Source organism: Dama dama, chromosome 7 (genome assembly GCF_033118175.1).
Source record: "Dama dama isolate Ldn47 chromosome 7, ASM3311817v1, whole genome shotgun sequence".
In the NCBI taxonomy this organism is placed as follows: Eukaryota; Metazoa; Chordata; class Mammalia; order Artiodactyla; family Cervidae; genus Dama; species Dama dama.
In genome coordinates, this window is record NC_083687.1 from 41,173,328 (window position 1) to 41,181,058 (window position 7,731).

General features: G+C 42.0%; 1 protein-coding gene across 1 annotated transcript in view; it reads right to left on the bottom strand.

Annotated features, from left to right (window-relative positions):
- The window catches only part of RNF144B (ring finger protein 144B), a 73,480-nt gene extending 72,662 nt beyond the window's left edge, over window positions 1-818 (bottom strand). Inside the window, exon 1 of the mRNA XM_061147531.1 lies at window positions 242-818. The gene's annotated coding sequence lies outside the window, so the exon portion shown is untranslated. The remainder of the gene's footprint in view (window positions 1-241) is intronic.
- Between the last annotated feature and the right edge of the window lie 6,913 nt (window positions 819-7,731).

The window sequence follows — 7,731 nt, forward strand, 5'->3', positions numbered from 1 at the left end:
TTTTACAATCAGTTAAGCTCGTTCCTTTTTGCCTGTAAACGGAGAGCTATTTTTGTAAAGTTCACAGGTGTTTCAGGCATTCAGAATGAATCCGATTCTGCATGGTTTCAGCACGAGAGGCAGAAAATAAAGCTAAACAACCCAGACAGCAGAGTGAGTCTCCCGTCCCTTTTTCTTTTCTTAGTCCAACCCCACGCTGTCTTGCAACGCCTGCAGCACTTAAAAGGCTGCCTCAACCTACCTGGCCGGAGAGCTCCGTTCCTCCCGGCCGCCGTCGGGCTTCTCAGCAGCCTCCCTCGCGCGCACCGCCAGCCGGGACCGCTCGCACCCCGGGGAAGAACGGCTGTTCCATGCCCTCCGTCTTCCTCCCTGCTCTGCGGCTGACAGCTCTGCGCTCTGCAGGACTGCAACAGGGCTCGGGCTCCCAGACCGATCGGGCCGGAGAGGGAGGAGGCGTCCCTCGAACCGCCTCCTGCCTCGGGGCGCAGCTGCGCTGCCCGGGGAACCTCGCAGAGCTCGGGGCGCAGCACCGCCGCCAGCAGCAGCAGCGACGGGAGCCGTGAGTTTATTTATACAGGAAGCTCAGGCGCGCACTTCCTACTTCCCATCTGGGTCGCACTTCAGCTGCAGGTGATGGTCTTAACCCTGTCCGAACCCGGCGGCCCGCGCGCCCCAGCAGTCCGGCCCTCCTGCGCTCGCTCCGCTTAGCAAGACCTCTCTCCTGTCCTCCTGGGACGCCCGCTGCAGACAGCCGGGGCAGGGAGGCCCGCATCATCAGCCGCTGGCGTCCTTCCTTCCTCCCGGACCGGGACACTTCTTCACCTAACTGGCTTTCAGAACTCGCTGCTTCTCCTCTGCACGCGTCCTCCCAGGACACCTGTCTTTCCCCTCCCTCCCAGCCCTCCCAGTCTCTTGTTTCCACTTCTAACGACCCAGACCTGCCTTCCCACCCTGCAGGAACACTTGCTTCTGTAGAGCCAGTCCCCATGCACGTCTCATCTAAAAGCATCGTGTACCTGATTTGTCCTTTAGCATCTAATGATAAAATTAGAACGCAGGCAAATCAAATCAGGACAGTCTTCATGGACCTCCTGTAACACAGGCACACTTTTAGGGAAAAAAAAAGATTTTGCCGGAAGTGCTTTGCTAACAAATTACGTAGGCCCTGCTTAGTAACCTAACAGGTAGTATTCCAGCTTAAGACAATGTAACCCAGAAGCTGCGGGGGTGGGGGTGGGGGAGGCCTTATGAGGTCTTCTTCACTCCAAAACCTCAGACACCTAGTTTGTGCGACGTCTCTAACAGGTTGCCTGCCGACTCACTCCCCATACCCCCCAAGGGTCACCATCGACTCTGTCGAACGTCGCAGTTTACAAACGTCCCTGCCCAGACAGGGGAACCTGTGTGCGCTCACTCGGCACCCTCACTGGACGTTTGCAACCACAGTCAGGAATGTGCTTCCTCAAAGGAAGGGACTCGCAGCCCTTGGTGGAAGGAATACTGAGCGTGCCAGTGAAGGATCGGCAGTCGGCACGGTGCCAAAGGACACAAGCAAACGGCCTCTGGGCTCTCCATGTTGAAGAAAACCTTGAGGTCAAAGCCAAGTGCGGAAGAACACAGTGTATCTCTGTGTATGATGGCCGGCAGACAGGAGGGCCAGTTTTGTTTTCGTTTGAGTGACTGAAAACAACGGAACATTATTCTCCTACAGTTCTTGAGCCCAGAAGTCCAAAATCAGGGTGTCAGCAGGGTTGGTTGCTTCTGGTGGCTGTGAGGGAAAATCTCTGTCTCTCTCCTAGCCTCTGATAGTTGCTGGCAGTCCTTGGTCTCCTGAGGCTTGTGGCTGCATCAGTTCACCGATGCCTCCATCATCACATGGAGCCATCACATGGTTTTTTCCCTTGTGGCTCTCTTACTTTTTTTCTTATAAAGACGCTAGTCATGGGATCCAGGGCCTGTCATAATCCAGTATGACCTCATCTTCATTTAATTACAAACTAAGACCCTATTTTTCAAACAAAGTCACATTCTTAGGTAATGATAAGAATCTTAGGGGATACTATTCAATCCAGCACAGTACAGTATGTAATAGAAAACTTTAGATTTAAAGGATAATTCATTTGAAAAAGCTAGTTTCACAAAAGCAGATTTTTTTTTTTTATAAAAACAGGTTTTCAAGGTTGATAAACATCTCCTTTTCATGGGCTTCCACTTAAAACCATTATCAGAGTTCTAAATGTCAGGTTATGACCAGTAGTTTTTGAAATGATTTTCAAGTACTATTACGTAGGGGTGTGTGTGTGCGCGCTCAGTTGTGAGGAAGACCAATCTTCTAGTGGGGGAGGAAGGGAAGGAGACAAGGGAGATAAGATGGTAAGAGAATATACAGAAGGGTCTCAAAAAAATACAATTGAAAGATATTTGAGCTTGAAAAGTCCTTCTAGCTAGTTTAGTCCAGGCATTTAGCTTTAAAGATGAGGAAACTAATGTCCAGGGAGATTGAAGTGGTCGACTTCAACCAGATATGGGCAGAGCTGGAATGAGACCTAAATCTGTGTTTAGATGAAAAAGTTATTTGTTAATGAAAACTGCCCCACAGGTGTATAACTTCAAATTTAGCATTTACCAGTGTAAATGCTTTAGCAGACCCCAGATAGCCAAAGCAATTTTGTAAAAGAACTACACTGGAGGAAATCACATCTCCTGATTTCAAACTATATTACAAAGTTATAGTAATCAAAACTCTTTCAGATCTGCCTATCATAGGTTCTGGAATAATCAGTCTCAAGGTATTTTCCTGGTGTAGTGAACATTATTGATGGACAAGAATCAGGAAAGATAAACAAAGCACCTTTTAAGAGGTTACTTTATTCATTAAGGCCAGTACAAAACTTTGGTGCCTTAAACCAAAGTTCAATACAGAGTCCACTTTTTCAGTTACCATGCAATTAAGCTATAATCTCTTGTCAACAGGATAAGGGAAGAAGCTGCTGCTAATATGAATGAAAACATGGGTTAAGCAATAATCATGCTATCTGCCCCTGCAAGTGGCAGATGGGAAGAAAAAATATATTGTGTAATTAAATAATATCAGCATTGATTATTTTCAAGTTTATAAAATCTGCATTCAACTTTCAATAGGACTAAATGAACATGTGGAACACTATAGTATTATGTAAACAACTCTTCAGATCTGGAATAAAATATCTAAGAACAAATGTAACCAAGGAGGTGAAAGGTCTATATACTAAAACCACAAGACACTGATAAAAGAAATTGAAGAAGACAAAAATAGGTAGAAAGACATTCCATGCTCATGGACTGGAAGAATTTTTATTGTTAGAATGTCCATCCTACCCAAAGCAGTCTACAAATTCAGTGCAATCCTATCAAAATTTCAATGGCATTTTTTCACAGAAATAGGACAAACAATCCCAAAATTTGTATGGGACCACAAAAGACCCCAGATAGCCAAAGCAAGTTTGTGAAAGAACAAAGCTGGAGAAATCACATCTCCTGATTCCAAACTATATGACAAAGTTACAGTAATCAAAACTCTTTCAGAACTGCCTCATGAATCCACAGTGTGCCCTGGCTTCTCAAGCATGTATTGATCTCCTCCCAGACAAGCTGCTAGATGCTAGGAAGATAGACATAAGTTGGACATGGGCCCTGTCCTCAAAGCGCTTTCAATCCAAGGAAGGAGTCAGACAAGCAAATCAATTATCAGGGTACCACAGTGGGTATGTACGTGATGTGAGAGACTTAAACATAATGTGCTTTGGGAGCACAGAGAAGAAATGAACTAAAGGAAAGGGGTTGGTGAAAAGAATCAAGGGAGATTTCCTTGAGAACAGGACTTAAAGCTGACACTTCAAGTAGCCAAGTGGAGAAGGTGGGAAAAGATGAACCAGTCAGAGGCATGAGCCAGTGTAAATGCTTAAGAGTTGTCAGATGTCAGAAGATGCTTTTCGTAATTCAGACAGAGCAGATGAGGGCAGAATTAAAGAGTGAGAGCTTGAACTAACATAGTGGCAAATGGCATGGAGAAGAAAGAACAAATGGAGGGAGATCTCAGAAACAGAACTGAATGGGACCTGATACCTGATTGGATGTAGGGGATGAGGGAGAAAGAAGAGCCCAGGCTGCTGGTACCATGAACTGAGAGTAAGAATAAAAGATGAGCAGCCATAAAGGATGGCTTTCCTTAAGCCATCATTAAGAAAATGATTTAAAACCTGTAGAATCTGAGGTGTCTCTAGGACATATGGAAGACTTGTCCAGTAAGCCATGAACAGAGATCCGGAGTGGAGAGTCTTTTAGGAATTACCATCATTTAGGTGGTGACCACAGATGAGATTAACAAGAGCTGAGATCACCCACAAAAGGCAGCATGCTGCAGAGCGACAAAGGGACCTTCCACACACACACAACCTATCACCCACTCATTATTACATAACCTTAAACAAGCTATTTAACATATTCAAAACTCTGTCGTGTCCAACTCTTTGTGACCCCATGGACTATCCAGTCCATGGAATTCTCCAGGCCACAGTGCTGGAGTGGATAGCCTTTCTCTTCTCCAGGGGATCTTCCCAACCCAGGTCTCCTGCATTGCAGGCAGATTCTTTACCAGCTGAGCCACAAGGGAAGCCCAAGAATACTGGAGTAGGTAGCCTATCCCTTCTCCAGCAGATCTTCCCGACCCAGGAATCGAACCGGGGTCTCCTGCATTGCAGGTGGATTCTTTACCAACTGAGCTATCAGGGAAGCCCTCAAACAAGTTATTTAACATATTCAAAACTCAGTTTGTTCATGCATAAGAGAGGAATGATGATCCTCGGCTCACAGGTTGTGGCGAGGCTCAGTAAGAGGCTTGTCAAGTAGCCAGCACAGGGTCTGATGGCATTAATGAGTCTTGAAGGTGGGGTAGTGAATGTCTCCTCCTGGAACTGTGTGGTACCCTAACCCTAACCTGCTCCTCTGTACAGCATGGCCCTGCCCTAATACACAACAGGAACCCACTCAGTGTTGTTAAGTGTTATTAATCTTAGAAGGAAGGAGAAAGAAGAGGAAAAAAAGAAAAAATTCCAGAAAGAGAACCCCCAGAAACACCACTATTTATAAGGTAGGTAAAAGAAGAGTCCTCATATAAACCAAAGAAGGAACTGCTTCTTTTAGACTACAAAAGTAGATGTAACATGTGATATCTCAGACTGAGAAGTAAAATCCAGTCACTGCAGTCTACAAAAATACTTTTTATCTTTCTGAGCAATGATAAACATAACACTATAAATTGTTCACCAGAGTTTGCAGTCATGCCGACCTTCACCACAATAGAGAATTTCCTAATCTGAATTACAGACTTTCCTATGTTGTTGTTGTTCGGTTGCTAGGTCATGTCTGACTCTTTGTGACCCCAGGCGAACAAAATCTTGACATTAAGGGTAAGTAATCCAAACTGTAGGAATTGTATTAACTTGTAACATACCTAAAGTCATGTAAAAGCAAGACCAAAATAAATCTAAAGCATACTTAGCCAAAAAAACAAATATAGAAATATATATATTAGATTACTAGATACGTATAAGATACTTGTATAATATAAAACATATTATATAATATGTAATATGTAACATTATATATATATATACACACACACATAAAACACACACTCTAGTCCTACATAATAAGGAAATCAACAAATGGATTTTCTTTTTAGAAAATTCATTAAAGAAAAATTAGATTCATTCTGATGCTACTAAAATTATTCTTCTCACCTACTTTACTGTTAGTAACACCCACCTTAGTCTTAACATCCTGATTACATGGTGCATTAAAGCTTTTTTTTTTATTTATTTTTTATTGAAGGATAATTGCTTTACAGAATTTTGTTGTTTTCTGTCAAACCTCAACATGAATCAGCCATGGGTATACATATAATCCCCTCCCCTTTGAACCTCCCTCCCATCTCCCTCCCCATCCCACCCCTCTAGATTGATAAAGAGCCCCGTTTGAGTTTCCTGAACCATACAGAAAATTCCCGTTGGCTACCGATTTTACATATAGTAATATAAGTTTTCACATTACTTTTTCCATACATCTCACCCTCTCCTCTCTTCTCCCCATGTCCTTAAGTCTATCCTCTATGTCTGTTTCTCCACTGTGGCCCTGTAAATAAATTCTTCAGTACCATTTTTCTAGATTCTGTATATATGTATTAGAATACAATATTTATCTTTCTCTTTCTGACTCACTTCACTCTGTATAATAGGTTCTAGGTTCATCCACCTCATCAGAACTGACTCAAAGGTGTTCCTTTTTATGGCTGAGTAATATTCCATTGTGTATATGTATCACAACTTCTTTATTCATTCATCTGTCAATGGACATTTAGGTTGCTTCCATGTTCTAGCTATTATAAATAGTGCTGCAATGAACAATGGGATACATGTCTTTTTCAATTTTGGTTTCCTCAGGGTATATGCCTAGATTAAAAAAATATGAAAAGAAAACTATGCCAGAAATTCATTCAGGGTGACATGGTGGTCAAACTATTGATACATAGAAAGTCAAAATATGACCCAGAAATGATTACCCAGTTGTGTCTGCCTTGATAACAAAAGTTTTTGAAAAGTTGGAGACATGTCATTTTGGTTCTATTTCATACATACAAAAGCATCTCAAAATCAGCTGGGCCACAATAAGAAAAACCTGACTAGAATGACCATCATCAAAAAGTATACAAACAGTAAATGCTGGAGAGGGTGTGGAAAAAAGGGAACCCTCCTACACTGTTAGTAGGAATGTAAACTGGTACAACCACTATGGAGAACAGTATGGAAGTACCTTAAAAACTAAAAACAGAACTACCATATCATCCAGCAATCCCACTCCTAGGCATATATCCAGAGATAATCACAATTCAAAAAGATATATATATACCCCTCACTGCAACACTGTTTACAATAGCAAAGACACAGAAGCAGCCTAAATGTTCATGGACAGATGAATGGATAAAGAGGATGTGGTACATGTATACAGTGGAATATTACTCAATCATAAAAAAGAATGAAATCAAGCCATTTGCAGCCAACATGGATGGACCTAGAGATTATCATACTAAAGTAAGTCAGACAGACAAAGACAAATATCATATGAAATCATTTATATGTGGTGGAATCTAAAAATGTCATACAAGTGAATTTTGTATGATATAAATCTCCTATGTACAAAGGAGAAATAGACTCACAGATTTAGAGAACAAACTTACGGTTACTGGGACAAAGGAGCAGGGGAAAGGATATTAGGGACTTTGGGACAGATATGTACACACTGCTATATTTAAAATGGATAACCAACAAGAACCTACTGTATAGCACAGGGAACTCTGCTCAAAGTTATATGGCAGCCTGGATGGGAGGGGAATCTGGGGGAGAATGGATACGTATATATATGACTGAGTTGCTTTGCTACGCACCTGAAACTATCACAACATTATTAATCGGCTATACTCCAATATAAAATTTAAATTTTATAAGTAATAATAAATTGAAAAAAATAAACAAATTTACTACCTAATTTTTCATTAAACTTTGCATTCCCTTAGCTCATTTTCTGCCAAAGGGGATTATCCCACAATAAATGTTAAAGTTTTCAACAATAAAATAAATAGCTATAGATTTGCACCCTACAAAAGTGACCAAACTACTGAATCAGGAGCAGTCAGGC